At 47.1% G+C, this 15,410-nt stretch overlaps 1 protein-coding gene across 2 annotated transcripts in view; it reads left to right on the top strand.

Annotated features, from left to right (window-relative positions):
- The first annotated feature begins 269 nt into the window (after positions 1–269).
- Positions 270–15,410, top strand: part of SMOX (spermine oxidase) — a 57,570-nt gene continuing 42,429 nt past the window's right edge. For both annotated transcript variants that reach the window (XM_051617349.1, XM_051617348.1), the window contains exon 1: positions 270–303. The gene's annotated coding sequence lies outside the window, so the exon portion shown is untranslated. The remainder of the gene's footprint in view (positions 304–15,410) is intronic.

The raw sequence follows: 15,410 nt of genomic DNA, 5'->3' as shown, positions 1-15,410 counted from the left end.
TCCCCCCTCAGCCGCCTCCGGGCAGCCCAGCCCTCCCGCCAGGCCGGTGCGAGCGGGGGGGGAAGGAGCGGGGAGGAGGCGGGAGGAGGAGGCGGGGTGGGGAGGGGGGATCCTTGAGGCGGAGCCGGGGCGGTGCGGAGGGGGGAGGCGGCTGGAAAACAGGCCGGCGCTGGTTGTCTCCCCGCAGTGCCAGCAGCCGCTGCAGCCGCGCCGGGAGCCGCCAGCCGCGGGCAGGGGAGCGAGGCGCTGAGGCGGCGAGACCCCCCCCCCCCCCCGTCCCCTCCGGCTACTGCAGAGAGAGAGGTACGGGGCAGGGGGATGGAGGAGGAGGAGGAGGAGGCGGCCCCGGGGGTCCCTTTCCCCGGGCAGGGCACGGTGGGCCCCGCGGCCCGCTCCCCTCGGCGGGCACCTGCTGCCCCTCGGCCCCCTGCGGGGCTGGCGGCGAGGCCCGGCCCGGCCCTGCCCGGCCCGGCCCTGCCCGGCCCGCCTGCCTCTCTTCCTCATCCACACGGCACAAGGGTTGTTGGTTTGTTGTGGTGGTTTTTCCCCCCCCCCCCCCCCCCAAGCCGGCGGTGGTTGCCCCCGGGCGTTGATTTTCCCCCTGAGGCTTCTCGCCCTCCTGCCTCGTCCCGCCCCCCCCTCAGCTGGACAGAAATCCCCTCAAAAATAAAAAAAACACCACGTCCCAGCCCCTCGCTCCTCGGCACCCGCGGTGACCAGCCCGGCGAGGCTGCGGGGGTGTGTGTGTGTGTGTGTGTGTGTGTGTGTTTATCCCTGCCCGTGTGTGTGTGTGTGTGTGTTTCGGGGGAAGGGCCCCCCGCCCGGGCCGGGCCGGGGGCAGGGAGCCGGTCGGGGGGGGGGAGCCCGTGGCGTTGGGGTTGCGGGGGGTTCTGCGGTGGTTTTGGTTTCCTCCCCCCCCCCTCGGTGTTTATATCCACGCGTGCTTCTCGGCGTTTCAGGCGGTGACACGAAGGGTAGAAGGTGAGGGAGGGAAGCCAGGACATGGGGAGCGGGGAGGAGGGCGGTGGGGGGGTCTGTGTGTCTCTGTGTGTGTCTCTGTGTGTGTCTCTGTGTGTGTCTGTGTGTCTGTCTCTGTGTGTGTGTCTGTGTGTGTCTGTGTGTCTGTGTGTCTGTGTGTGTGTGTCTGTGTGCTGCTCTCACGCTTCGCACCCGCCTGTTCCCAGCAGGTAACTCTGCAGGTTCCCGCCGCCCTGGCTCTTCTCCGCCAAACCCGTCGCCCTTGTGCAGAGTTGCCCCCGTCTTCTCAAGAGCTGCCGCGGGTGAGGGGTTGGTTAGTTAGTTAGTTAGTTAGTTAGTTAGTCCCGGGCGCAGGGGAGCGAAAGGCACGAAGCCCGCTGCCAGCGACTCGACCCGGTAGGTGAGATGTAAACACAAGCTGTACGTTAAAAAACATGAGACCCTATGGCTCGGCTGACGCGCGTCCGCTCTGCAGCCCTGCGCAAACCGGAGTCGAGTCCAGGGCTCTGTCCTTAGCTCACCCTGCTGATCCACTTTTCCCTTTGCCTCTACGACGCAGTCCTGTTCCCGGGGCGGCCAGACAGGTTTAGTGCAGGACAAGAAACCAGCCTAGGAGCGTTTACTGCACGTTTGGCAAGAGCGCTGGGTGTTTTCAGTCTTTTACAAATGTCGTCCTGTTGACTTAGTGATAACGTTTTGCTCTCCTAGGTCCTTTTCCCTTTCCAGATTGTTAGCCCAGCACTTACTAATCTTTCATGGCACTGCTGTGGAACAGATGTACGGTGTTTTTCAGCGAGTAGCAAGGTCTGTAGTTTCAGCTGGCTTTGCCTCTAGAAAAGACAGTACTGTCTTTCCCTCATCCCCCCCATTCTGGAGTGGGGAGCCAGACTGGGGAACAGATTCAGATGACTACTGAGCTGGCAAAAAAAATGCTGGTCTGACGGAGTGCCTGGATCCAAATCACTGTAATAACTGCTCGAGTGTTTACCTGGGCATCTCTGGGTTTAGAGGAGTGACAAGGTGGTATTTTGGCCGAGCTGTATGTGGAAATAGGTGCGGAGGTCTGGGTCTTTAAGTCCTGAAGGTGTCAGCTTGGACCCTGAGGTTGTTTATCCTTCTAGTCCTTTGGCTGGGTGGAGCAGCTGCTTTTGAGGTGTACCATTTCATGGTATGCTTTCTCAGCGTGGTGGAGCGTGTGGCTGGAATACTGTGAACATCCTGCGTGTGTCCTGAGAGCCCTTGTGCTCATCTCTGCTGTTGCTGAAGGCACTCCTGGAGAGCCCTCTCTGGTTTTCACTTGAAGGACTTTCTCTCTGCTCTGTCTTTTCCACCCAAATGTGTTGGAGTGCTGTCACAAGTGTGGTGTCTCTGAAACAGTCTTTTCCTGGGATGGGCGAATCTCAGTTGACCTGGAGTGGATGGAGAGGCTGAGGTAGAGTTTGGAAAGCTCTGTCTAATTGCTGATATTCCTCACAAGCAGGAGACTTAATGGCTTACAGGCTCCCTGCAAGACCTTTTGGTCTAGAAGGTGTGATGTTGCTCTTTGACTGGTCTCCACCTTAGCCAAATAGTATGATTTGGATTTTTTTGCAGTTCTCCATCCAGAAAAGACAGTGCACTTCTGCCAATCTCTGTCTCCAGAGCTTGGAGGGGTATTCCTGCCTGTAGTGTATTCCTGCTGCCTGCTACAATAGTGTAGCTGCCTGTCCTCTCAGCCCTAGCTCTTTCACTTCATGTTTTCTGTGACTGTCATCCCACAGGAGAGTAATCCCTAAGGAAATCCAAGATTCTCCAACTGATTTCCTGCAGTCCCAAATGAGGGTCCCAGGAGAATGGTGGTGCTGGCTTCTGTTGGATGTGGATCTGCTTACTTTGTATGATTGGGTTATGTAAAAAAAGAAATAGAAATTATTTTCTCTGTGCCTTTGATGAATATTAAAACACAGCCTGTTGCATTTCACAAATCTAACTGCTGTCTCCTTCTCTCAGTAACCATAATTAACAGACCAGAAAATGGAAAAAATGTAGAAATACCCTTTCCCAGTGGCCACAAACATTAGTCGTCTCCAGAAGTTAATGAAGTCAAGTCTATGGAAATTAAATAACTGATTTATTTTAGCTCCCTTGGTGAGCCAAAACATTGTGTCAAGAGTAGTAAATAATAAATTAAAGAGGTTGATAATAAATTAAAGATTACCTCTTGGAAATGAGGTGAGTGAAGAATGGGATTGAACTCTTCCTTCTCAAGAGAGCATCTAAACAACTTCAGGATCTGTCCTGCCTGCTTGGGTGCAAAAATTAATCTGTAGCACAGCAGTAATGTGGGAGAGAGGTAGTAGCCCACCATGGCTGGTGAGCAAGGTGCTCTCTCCTGCCTGGTGGGAGCTGGGGTTCAAATCCTTTTGCAAACCAGACCTGTGACCAGGGCATAAAGGCATAACCATAACAAACCAAATGCAAATGATTCCTTGGATTATGGACTCCTGCAAAGTGATCTGTTTAACCAATGGCATCACAAAGCGTTGTGGTGTTCCCTGAACCAGTTGTCATCTTTGTCATGTTGCTGGAATTTGCAAACTTTCAGCCGCCTTGATGATGGATCCAGTTTTCATCAGCTCTTTTTGGTGTCTTGGCTTGATGTGTCCAGGTATTCCATGCTCTGTGTAGAGGGCATGTGGGTCTATGCACAGTCATAGAATCATAGAACCACAGAGTGCCAGGTTGGCAGGGACCTCAAGGATCACCTGGTCCAACCTTTCTAGGTACTGCTCTACTTGATATGAGATGGCTCAGCACCCTGTCAAGCTGAGACTTAACACTGTCCAATGTGGGGGAGTCTACCACTTCCCTTGGGAGACTGTTCCAATGTTTGACTGTCCTCATGGTGAAAAATTTACCTCTTGTGTCCGGTTGGAATCTCCCCAGGAGCAACTTGTGTCCCTTGTCTTTTCCATGGGACTCCTTGAAAATAGGGAATCTTCTTGGCAGCCACCCTTTAAGTACTGGAACATGGTAATAAGGTCTCCCTGAAACCTTCTCTTCTTGAGGCTGAACAAACCCAGTTTTCTCAGCCTCTCTTCATGTGGCAGGTCCTCCAGTCCTCTGATCAGTCATATCACTTGAGTTTATAGTAGTTACCATGGAAATAGGTTACAAATCTTTGTGGTGTGGGTTTTTTTTTTTTTTTTTTAATCTACTGTTTCTGTGCTTTCTTTTTATTTTAAGAAGAGATTCCAGAAATACTGTGGGTGGGAATATAAACTACTTGGGGAAGCAAACTTTGTGGTGCCTCCAGCTAGCACCGTGTGCATCGTGGCACCTGGAGAGCACGTTGATGTGGTGCAGCTGTTTCATGTCACATGTGGCTCTCTGGAGAGTGGCTTTGTAAGAACCTGAGTTTGAAGTCCTGCATTTGTGTCTGTGTATAGTTGTGAAGGTATTTTGGGGAGCCTGTGAGGTTCTGCTTCTCCCTATGCCTTCTGAGAGTCCACTGCAACCTGTAATAAAGCCTCTTGAGGTTAAACTTGACACATGCAACTATCTTTTCTTGAGTGGAAATCACCAGTTGGTGTTGCAGTGGTGTTGCTCTTTGGCTGTGCAGTGCACGTGCTCTTTATGGAGTTCATGGCACTGTCCTTGACCTTCACCTGACCAGTGTGTGTCCATCACATCACCAAAATATACAGCATGTTCTTTTTACGTTGTATGAGAAAAAAAGGCTTTGAGAACCAGAGCCAGCACCCATGAAGAACCCTGGGGTAGGGACAGGGCTGCAGACTGAAGGAATGGTGCAGGTGGTGGGGATTCAACTAGCAGCTTCTACATTAATCATGTCCTTAGCTTTAAGTTCCGTTTTAGGATTTTGGGTTTGTTGTTTTTTAATTATTGTTGCCACTGGAATTTTTTTGTTTTGTGTCATCTTACGGCCAGGGACATGAAGTTGTGAGGATGGATGTAGCAGGGGATGGTTTGGCAGCTGAGTTGCTCTGAAGGTGGTGAGATAAGCTCATCAGCAGGAATGTCATGCAAGAGGGCTCACAGAGCCCTACTGTTCACACTGGAGTCTGATCCCTGAGCTATTTCAGGGTGGTTCTCTGCTACCAAGCCATCCTTTAAGGTTTTCTGCAAGTCTTGGTAAAACAAGACAGCTGTTGTTAGTGCTCCCAGATAACTCCAAGTGATGGTGGCTGGGAGCTTGCTGGGGCTGAGGGAAACGGATTTTGCAGCCCTGGAGAAGTGATTTACACAGAGTTTTGGTGGTTACATATTCCTGCTTCCAAGCCGTTTTCCACATCATCCTCTGAGACCATGTTTAGCTCCTGTCTGAGGAGGATGGAGGGAGAAAGCTGGAGGCTGTGGCTCAGATCAGTGGCAGAGTGGAGGTGACAGTAAGGCAGGTAGATCCTCATCTGTGGGGAGCCCAGAGAGATGAACATCTGATGCAAATAAAGATTATTTCAGCTTGTGGAGAATCTTGGATTTTGGTCACTTGCATCTCTTTTATCTACTAGGCCTTTAAAGGGCTGCAAAGTCTTTGTAATGGCTTGAAAATTTCATTGCAAACCATTTTTTCTTTCTTTCCTTCTTTTTTTTTTATTTTTATTTTTTTTAAGCTACTGAGTTCAAAGGCAGGAACTACCTTTTAAGAAATAAGAAAATATTTGTTTTCCTGGCTGACAAAGAGTAGATAGCTAAATGGAGGTGGGTAATTTCTGAAGAATAGACAGTAATGTATTCATTTCTGCATAATGCCAGCTCTTTTTTCCAGAGCGTGTCCTCTAGACCCAGCTGAGTGGCATTTAACAGTGTAGGTTGCTGGCATGCTTGGAATGGCTGAGATATTGGACAGGATATGATGATGTTTGCACACTTTGAAGGGAGAAAATAATAAAAGAAAAGGCACTTTGTTTTGGATCATCTGCACTGTGAAATAACCTACTCAAGCTACCTTGTAGCAAATGTATCCAGAAAATACCTTGTGTGTAGAATCATAGAATGGTTAGAATTGGAAGGGACCTTCAAGATCTTCTAGATCCAACCCCCCTGTATGGGCAGGGACACCTCCCACCAGCCCAGGTTGCTCCAAGCCCCATCCAACCTGCCCTTCAACACTGCCAGGGATGGGGCAGCTACAGCTTCTCTGGGCAACCTGGGCCAGGGTCTCACCACCCTCATAGTGAAGAATTTCCTCCTAAATCTCTTTCAGTTTAAAAGAAGTTTTCAGTCCTGACCTATCCCTAAGCTGGGAATTGCATATGAAAGAAGGAGTTTCTTTTTCTTCTAAGAGCTTTGTTCAGTTTGATTAATTTTCTGATGCAGATGTGGAATGGTTTTTCTCCCAAAGAGCTTGTACAGGTGTAACATTCAAGTGTGCTAACCTAATGACTCTGTTGGACAGACAGACATTTAGTCTGAGGCTGAATTTAAAATTCTTCTGTCCCATGGGTGTGCATGTTCCAGGATGTAGGTGTAACCTCCTGCTTTGATCTCCAGTCTTCTTCTAACAGGATTTTCTTTTTTGGAATCAGTCGCAGTTGTGATCCCAGAGGACTCTGCCAGGAAGACGTGCAGCATTAGTGTGTCTGGTAATCCTTGGGTTGAACTCCTAAAAAATCAGAGACCCTTTTGGAAAGTCTGGGTTGCTGGAAGGAGGGCTGTTTTGCAAGGCACTGGCTCCAGCAGTGGAACTGCATGAAGACATTTTCACTCTGCTGTGCTATCTTTGACTGCTTGTTTCCTCTCTTGCATAACTGTTCTTCACCCCCATCAGGGCATATGTCCTGTGGGTGACTTGTACAAAATTAAGGCACTAGTGAAAGGGTTGATCCTATTCTTGTATATGTTCTGGTGTGACTGTGGGCAGATCTTGATCAGAGAGCCCACACACCTGGCAGCAGTTTATTACTTATTTTTATAGGGTTATTTTTCAGCTGGATCCAATCTCTGGCCTGTCCCATGACTGCTGCTGTCAGCACTACACAGACACTCAGAACTGTCCTTCTTAAGGACACTGCAGAGTTAGGTGTAGGGTTCCTGGGGCTGCAGGACTGTGCCCTGGGATGTACTGGGGTGTACTCACACACAAGTGGGTCTTTCTGCCTCAGACCACTTCTGTCATCTTGTTCGCTGCGTGCTTCCATGGATGGGCACGACTGAGAGCTTGGAGATCTCCTTTGCCTTTCCAAGAATGAGCCAGGAAGAGTTGTGGGGGGCACTCAAGGAAGCAAAAACTCCTAAAACCCCTTTTGCTGCTGGAGCTGATAGCTCAGGCTCTAACCCTGAGATAAAGTTTAGTTCTTTGGGGCTTGCAGTTTACACTTTGCTGCTTGAGTGGTTGGATCTCACAGAACACTCTGTGCCATTAATTAATGCTTGCAGAAGCACAGTGCTTCCAGTAATGTAGTAGACAAAATTAAATGCCCCTTTTATAGTCATGGGGAGCTCACACCATTGCTCCAGTTATACAATAGCATCTGGTGCTTCTCTTTGGACTTTGAAGAGATCTTGCCAAGGGGTGAATGTGACGCGGGCTTTACAGTTAAGCACTGGGTTATTACCCTTTTTGTTCCCCAGTTCCCTGGGGGTGGGATCCAGGACTAGTGTGGTGGGATCCAGGACTGTGTGGTGGGCTCCCTGCGTGGCACAGCGAAGTGGTAGGGGGGGATCCAATTTTTTTATGTGAGAGCAACATCAAATCAGCTTCACTTTCCACAGCTGGCTGCCTTGGGCAGGCATTGAAGGCTGCAGGTCCTGGGGATGACCAAAAGGTCAGTACAAACTTGGTGTTTCTGTATGAGGAGTTGATCCAGGTGAGATTTCTCATGCCAGGTTCCCAGCTGAGCAGGGGGACAGGCAGTGCTGGAGGGGAGATGGTGGATCTGTGATGCTAAGCAGATGATCTGTGAACTTTGTTGTTAGAAGCACAGACGTTTTGCTCAGGGCTTCCCCGAAACATGAAAGGGATGCAGTCCTGGAGATCTTACACATGAAAATATTCCAGGGAAGAACAGAAGAATTGCCTAAGGAAAAAAGAAATAAGCTGCTCTGACTGTGAGGTGAGACGTGGAGGAGGGAAGATGTGAGGAAAAAATGCAGATGGGGCTCCTGTGAGCAGCTGTGCCTGTGTTGTGGGATGTGAGAGGGACTGTCTCCTTGGGGAGGCTGTGCTGGGGAGCTCCTCTCCATGTGCCTGTTCTGTGAGACCTGATTGTGTTACCCTGTATCGCTCCTCCAGGCACAGAGGGTGAAGTTACCATGTGGGAAAGGGCAACTGCTGCACACAGGAACTCACAGCAGTTCTCTGACATATGGCAATATTAGGGAAGGTCGAGTGCTCTGGGGCTGCTGCTGCTGCTGTGTTCTCTTGTCATATTTCTGTTATAAGCAAAGAACATCAGGGCCGGAAGGGACCTTAATAAGTTGTCTGACGTGACCTCCTGCCCCAAGACTGGGTCAGATCTATCTAAACTTTCCCAGCAGATGTTTGTTCAACCCAGTTGTTAAAAGCAACCAGTGATGGACTTTGCTTGTCCTCCCTGGGTGATCCTTTAAAGTCCTTCACTGTCCTTACCATCACTAAGATTTTCCTAGTTCCTGACTTGGATTTCTTGCTGCAGTTGAAAATTGCTGACCTCCTGCCCTTTTGTTGTTGTACAGAGCGAGCTGTTCAGTCCTCTCTTTGCTGCAGACTTTGGGAATGTCTGGGCCATGATCTCTTTTGAGCTGCAGGGCCCAAAACTTGCCTGCTGTCCTCCATCTGGTACCTCTACCTGTTCTGAGCCAACAGATGCCTTTTTATGACTGTCCTGTGTAGACTTTGGGTTATGTTGGACGCCTTTCTTTTTCCTTCTGGCAGTAGTACAGATAAAGTGTTTTGTCATGGCAGGTTTCATTATGGCTTTATGTCTCTCTACCTGCTATAAAAACAGGGCACATGCTCTTCTACCTCAACTACCATCTTTTCACCAGGGAATGCACTATTGATCTTCACCAACTGTTCCAGAATAGTGCCTCTCTGTTGTAAGGTGAAGGTCCTTGGCAGCTGCTCTCACCATGGTTTTCTCCATGACTAGCTGGATTGCAGCTTGGGCAACTGTGCTTTCCTGATCTAACCTCTCAGCTGTACTTCACAAGAGACCCTCCCTGCAGTGGTTATGCTCCCTGCATCTGATTTTATAGGTACTGTCTCTTTGTTTCTGGGAAGGATACAGCTATTCATGCATTTCCAAAGCTGATAAAATGGGGCTGTGAAGATTATTCTGAGAGGAGAGATAGTTCTCAAGCAGACAGCATGACAGAAAATGAGCAGATAAACACCAGAAACATTACTTACTGAAGTAAATTGGGTAGCATGCCATCCAGGATTAAAGGAACAATTAGCCAGTTGCTTGAAGGTAACTGTTGTTTGATTGTTGTAATTTTAGAAGAATTATTCCAAATGGCTGTTGTGTGACAGAGACCTGAGGGCTGCTTGTCCATCTGGGTGAAGTGAATCTGGGTCTTGTGTCTTCCAGGTGGCGGGATGTCCACATTACATAGTATCTGTAGTGTGTGTTCATTGACCTTCTTGTGCACTACAGGTGCCTTTATTTTATCAGCTTTTAGGGCTTTTATTTTCCAGGGTACTCAGAGGAATGTGGCAGTTTCATTTCAACTGCAAGTCCTTCACTTCATGGAGTGCTTCCCTTTATTTTTTTGGGGGAAAACTTGTCTGTGCATATTGTTGCAGATATTTTATCTAGATTTATTAACACCTCTTACACCTTTCAATGGGACAGAGTAGGAAGTTTATATGCATGGTATGTCTACATACAGAGACTCTTTGTCCTGAGACAACTGAAGAAGCTAACACCAAAATGAAGGCTGGTTTGGACAGGTCTGAAACAACTCTTGGCATTGACTCATGTTTATTGTGGTGGGAAGAGCAGGTAGGGAGGAGCAGTCCTGATTTTGTTTCTTTGAACTAGCAGTACATGTCTTTGAATTCTTCACAGTTTTCTTGCAGAGCTTTTATATGATAACTTCTCTAATGTGAGTTTCCAGTTTCTCTTGTTCTGTTTCAAATAGCGGTGAAAGCTCTGGTGTTTTCTTTCTTACTCTTTCTCTCCCTTAATTAGAGACAGAGAGATCTTTAGTCATCTGGAAGGTATTTAATTGACAGCTTTTGAATCTGAAATACTTGTTATCACTGAACAGGTGTAGAGTGCTGTAGGCTCCTGGGCAAAATCCCTTGTTCAGTCTTTCTTCATAATGTTTTATCAGAACTGAAGAGTAATTTAGGTTGCATAGGACGTCTGGAGCTCTTTCATCTGACCCCCAAGCAGGGCCAGAATCAGAGGTAGGTTTCTTGTAAACTTTTCTGATCAAGTTTCACACCTTCTCCCAGTCAAGCGTGACTGGATTGATGATTGATTGTTGAGAGCTTTGTGCTCCCATGGTGAAGAGTATTTTCCTCTTGCCTGATCAGAATGCCCCTTGATGCCAGTTATGTCTGGTTTCTTGTCCTTTTGTTCATACTCATTGACAAGAACCTGGCTCCATCTTCTCTGTAACCCCCCAGTTAGGCAGTTGAAGATAGAAGTTAGATCCTCCATTAATGGTCTTTTCTCCTCCAGGTTAAACGAGCCACATTCCCTCATTTTTCTCTCTTACATCATGTATTCCAGTCACCAGACCATCTTAGTGGTGTTCCACTGAAGTCTCTTGAGTTTGTCCTTGTCTTTTCTGGGCAATGTAGCTATAGTAGACACGGCTCCAGATGCAGCCTCCTTGGTGCCAAGAAGAGAAGAGCCATTTCCCCGAGCTCTCAGCCCTCAGTATATGGCTGGCTTTTGTCCCTGTAGGGGCACACTTCTGAGTCCTGTTCACCTGATTGCTTACCGAGGCCCTCAGGTGCTTTTCTGAAGAGCTTCTCCCTAGCCAGTCAGTCCCCTGTTTGTGCTGACAATGGATATGTTTTTTTGTCTCAGGTGCAGGACTCTTATTTGTATTTCTCAACTTCGTGAGGTTTCCATCAACCCATCTTCCAGCTTGCTGAGCAGTCCTGCCCTCCAGTTATCGACTGCTCACCCCAGTCTCTGAACTTGCTGAGGGAGCTCTCCAGCCTGTTAGCCAGGGCATTAATTAAAGTGTTGAACAGTGGCAACCTCAGTACTGGCTGTTTGTTGAGGAGCACAGGTCTACCAGTTAAGACTTCAGTCTGTTGTCCGCTTCCTTTTGAGCAAAATTTTCAGTTTTGATCATCTTGTGTTTCAGTCTGTGCCTCCCAATTTTTGTGGACAGATAGGTGTTGCTAGGATGGCCACTCTTTAAAAGATCTGCTCATGAAGGACTTCCTTCAAAAGAGTGAAAAAGTTGAGTTCAGACTGACTTACATGGAGCCTTTTTATGGGGAACGTGTGCTGGAAGAGGAGTGGAGTAAAAACATATGGGATTCTGAAGAGTAGTTTCTGATCTCTTTTTCTGTGTTGATGAGCCCATGGACTCTTTTTCTTTCTGAGCACAGTGATGACCATTAACTTGTTTTTAAACAGAGATTACAGCCAGAGTCTTAAACTCAGAAGAGAGAAACTGAATTTTCCTGCTGGGTGCAGAAAGAAAGAGACTTCCTTCAGGCTGTGACCTGCCTGCTTGCCTGAGCTAGTCTGTTCTTAGGAACATGTCTGCCTTAAATGGATCCAGTTTCATCTCATACCTGGTGGTTTTGAATTTTGTGGTTCTCCAGAAGATTCTCTCCAGTCTGCTTTTATAAAAAGTATATTAGCTGCCCAGCAGAGAGCAGCTAAGGGCAAAATTTGGCAAGGAGTAGCTAAGTGCTCTCAGTGGATCCTCACTGCAGGCTGAGGTTTGCCTTTATGCAGTTGTGGGACATTGTTGAACGTCACAATTGTACTGTGACCTTCTAAAATGTCAAGGGCCTTTTCTGGAGTCTTGCTCTGTAGGAAGTTATTCCCCATTTTTTGCGTTTGCTCCTGTGATTTCTCTTTCTGAAGTATTTCCTCTTGTTGATGTTGGACCAGTGTGGCAAGATAATTTGGAAATCTAAACCTGCACACCATGGTGCTTGCAAATCCTCCCAGCTGAATCATCCGTGGGGTTTATGGCCATACATTCCAGTCTGTCATCCAAATTGGTAATGAAAATATTGCACAGCTCTTGTGCCTGGCTGGACCCGCTTTCCAGTGCCTTCCCAATTAGATAGCAAAACCTTGGTAATTATGCTCTCAGAACTATGTTGTCAAGCACATTTTATGGTGATTACATCTAGTTGATGTTTTCTTAGCTGGATCTTACGGGAATGTCAAGTGGAACAGTGTCAGAGCCAATAAACATTGCATTTCTCAATATCCTTATCACATCTGCACAGGCATTTTTTTTTTAGTCTTGATGCATAGATCCCTTATTGTTCCATAGATTTGGGAATGCTTTAATAAGCATATGTACAACAGCTTTCTCAGGCTGCCCAGATAAACTGTCAGGTTGCCCAGAGAAACTGTCAGAGTGCCTAGAGAAGCTGTGCATGCCTCATTCCTGGAAGTGTTCAAGGCCAGGAGCAACCTGGTCTAGCAGGAGGTGTCCTGCCCCATGCAGGGGGTTGGAACTAGATGATCTTTAAGGTCCCTTCCAACCCAAACCAGTCTGGGATTCTATGATTCTGTGATTCGATTTCTGAAGCTAGAAGGGACCTTAAAGGTGATGAGATCTGCCTTTGTCCACACTGCAAGTTTTAATGTGCAACCCATACCAGATTTATCAGAACTTTGTTAATGGGACAGTTGCCATATGACAGCTCCAGGAGATCAAGAGGAAGCAAACGTGATGTGTTTATGGGTCCCAAACAGAATTAAACAATTACCTGAATCCAGTCTTCGGAGCAGCCTTTGAACAAATCCCAACCCTTTTTCTGCAAGGGCTGGAAAAATAAAGAACATGTCTAATCTGTGCCAGATATCAGCCAACAGTTATCTGTGCCTACGTGCTGTTACTCAGATCTTGTTAGCTGTCTAATTGGATAATAGGCAGTACACTTCACAACTACATAAGTGTATTAAGCTTAATCTGCTTTGGAGCAGGGAGGGGAAGATGCACTTGGTGACAAATGGACACGAGAAGCTGCACGGTGGAGGAGCAGTGTAATTATGTTCCTGTGTCCCCATCCCTTCGTTTCCAGGAACCTTGTGTGGTGGGGGCTCTGTGTGTCTGAAGCATTTACATGAATATTTGAGTCCCAGAGCAGAGAGCTGCAATACTTCAGACTTTGCCCATGCTAGCCAGGCACCTTCACTTTTAAAAGCACTGTTTTTCTAGTGGCTAAATCCCTTTCAGAGATGTCTTTTAATAAAACATGCAGGATTGGCAGTACCTGAAGGGGCTATGGGAAAGCTGGGGGAGGGACTTTTTACAAGGGCTTGTAGTGAGAAGAAAGGGGTAATGGATCAAAAACTGGAAAAGAGGAGATTCAGCTTAGACATTAGGAAGAAATTCTTTCCTGTGAGGGAGGTGAGACACTGGCCCAGGTTTCCCAGAGAAGCTGTGGCTGCCCCATCCTTGGCAGTGTTGAAGGGCAGGTTGGATGGGGCTTGTGCAGCCTGGTCTGGTGGGAGGTGTCCCTGCCCATGCATGGGGGTTGGAACTGGATGATCTTGAACGTCCCTTCCAACCCAAACCAATCTGTGGTTCTATGATTCTATGATAACTTCATCGCTGTTTCAATCGTGTTTTAAATCCCAACATGATACAACAGAGTTACTCATCCTGTGTGTATGTGACACCTGGATTTTGCATCACGTTCCTGCAGCTTGTTTCCAGCATGTGAAGAAGATGCAGAGTGGACAGGATCAGAGACCTTGCATGGGGTTGCCATGACCAGTTGCATATGTGGAAGAGAAGAGGCTATTTGGTTATGGAAATACTTATCCCTTTATTTTTGTCTAGAGAAGATGCATTTACTAATTTTAAAACTTCTGGAGTAGGTTGACTCTTTTCAAAGGCATGATGAAAACCAAGTCAGACTCTTGCAGAAGGTGCGTGTTTGTGTTTTCCCAGAAGTCAGCTCATTTATTGAAAAACTTGAATGTGCACACATTTCACTAGTTGTCACCTGTTCTATTATCAGGAGAAGTTATTTGTGAGGGACATTTCTGGGTACAAACGGCTCATCTGCCGAGGGAATCCTTAGCTCAAAATAGTGGGAAAGTGACTGTGTGAAACATGCCCTGGCCTAATGTTGAATCCCCTTGGGATCAGTGGAGGGTTTTGACATGAAACTCAAATTGAGCTCAACTTTTGGCCCTGTATCTTCAGTGAGTTGTGTAGGGCTTTTCATTTATAGGCTGCTTACCTCATCTAAAAAGTATCTTCAGCTTGCCATATTGTCCAGCATCTGTCTGTAGTATGGAGAAAAGACAGTAGTTGACCTCTTAATCTTTAAGTGTCCTAAGCAAATGTAAACTCTGCTAAGTGTTTACCACCAAGCAGCTCATTTACCAGCTGTGCAAAGTACCTTCTGTTTTCTTTATATGGGAAGTTTGGACAATTCTCTGGTATTTTCTATCTTGAGCTCAGTTTTCTGGCCAGCAAGGTTTAAGAGTTAGGCACTTGTCCATGTGAGGAAACTGTCCCACTGTAAAGTGGGGTGTGAATTTGAAGCATGCTGACTTTCCCGTGGGAAATCTCATTAACTAACAAGCTCCCTAAATCACTTCTATTTTGGATGAAGGGAAAAGATGGCAGGGTAACTGTTCAGGTCACATTTCAGTGCAGACAAACTCCTGAACCACCAATTTATTCTGGATGAACTAAAGACTAGCTGTTGAATACAGAAGAGTTTTTATAGTTATCCACACCTGATTTAGAGCCTGGACTACAGGCAGGGAAAAAAATGTATTTTCCAAAGGGTGATTCACATCTCAGCATCTAAATTACTGGGTCAGGCTCTGGAGAGAATCTGTGTCCTTGGTGTCCCTCCTAGCTGAGGCGCTGGTGGTAGGTACTACAGGTGACTGTTCCCTCCTGTTGCAGAGTATCTGGGTCAGGTTTCAATTTGAGGCATTCAGAATAAATGAATCAGAGTGGTCTGTGATAGATTATCTCCTCAAAGTGCTTCTGGAACAATATACACTAATAATACCTTTCTCTCCCATCCCAGTCAGCTGTGTGTTGAAGTAAACTCCCATATTCAATCCATCATCAACTTTGAGTTGGGCTAGACTTTGACCTAGGCTTATTAAAGGGTGAAGAATGCTCTGTGCATTGCATGCAGTTCATAAGGGAATTCAGAAATAAAAGTGGGTATTAAATTGTTAGTGACCTTTTTCTTTCCTTTAGCTTTAGCTGTAAAAAAAAATCATGACATAGGTTGTTTTCTTCCTTCTGCATGGGCCATATCTAGACATGCCCAGGACTTTCAGGGTGGTCCTGTCTGGCCACTGCCT

This window comes from Apus apus, chromosome 4 (assembly GCF_020740795.1).
Source record: "Apus apus isolate bApuApu2 chromosome 4, bApuApu2.pri.cur, whole genome shotgun sequence".
NCBI lineage: Eukaryota > Metazoa > Chordata > Aves > Apodiformes > Apodidae > Apus > Apus apus.
Note: the sequence above shows the minus strand (reverse complement) of the source record. Positions and strands in the feature narration are given on the sequence as shown.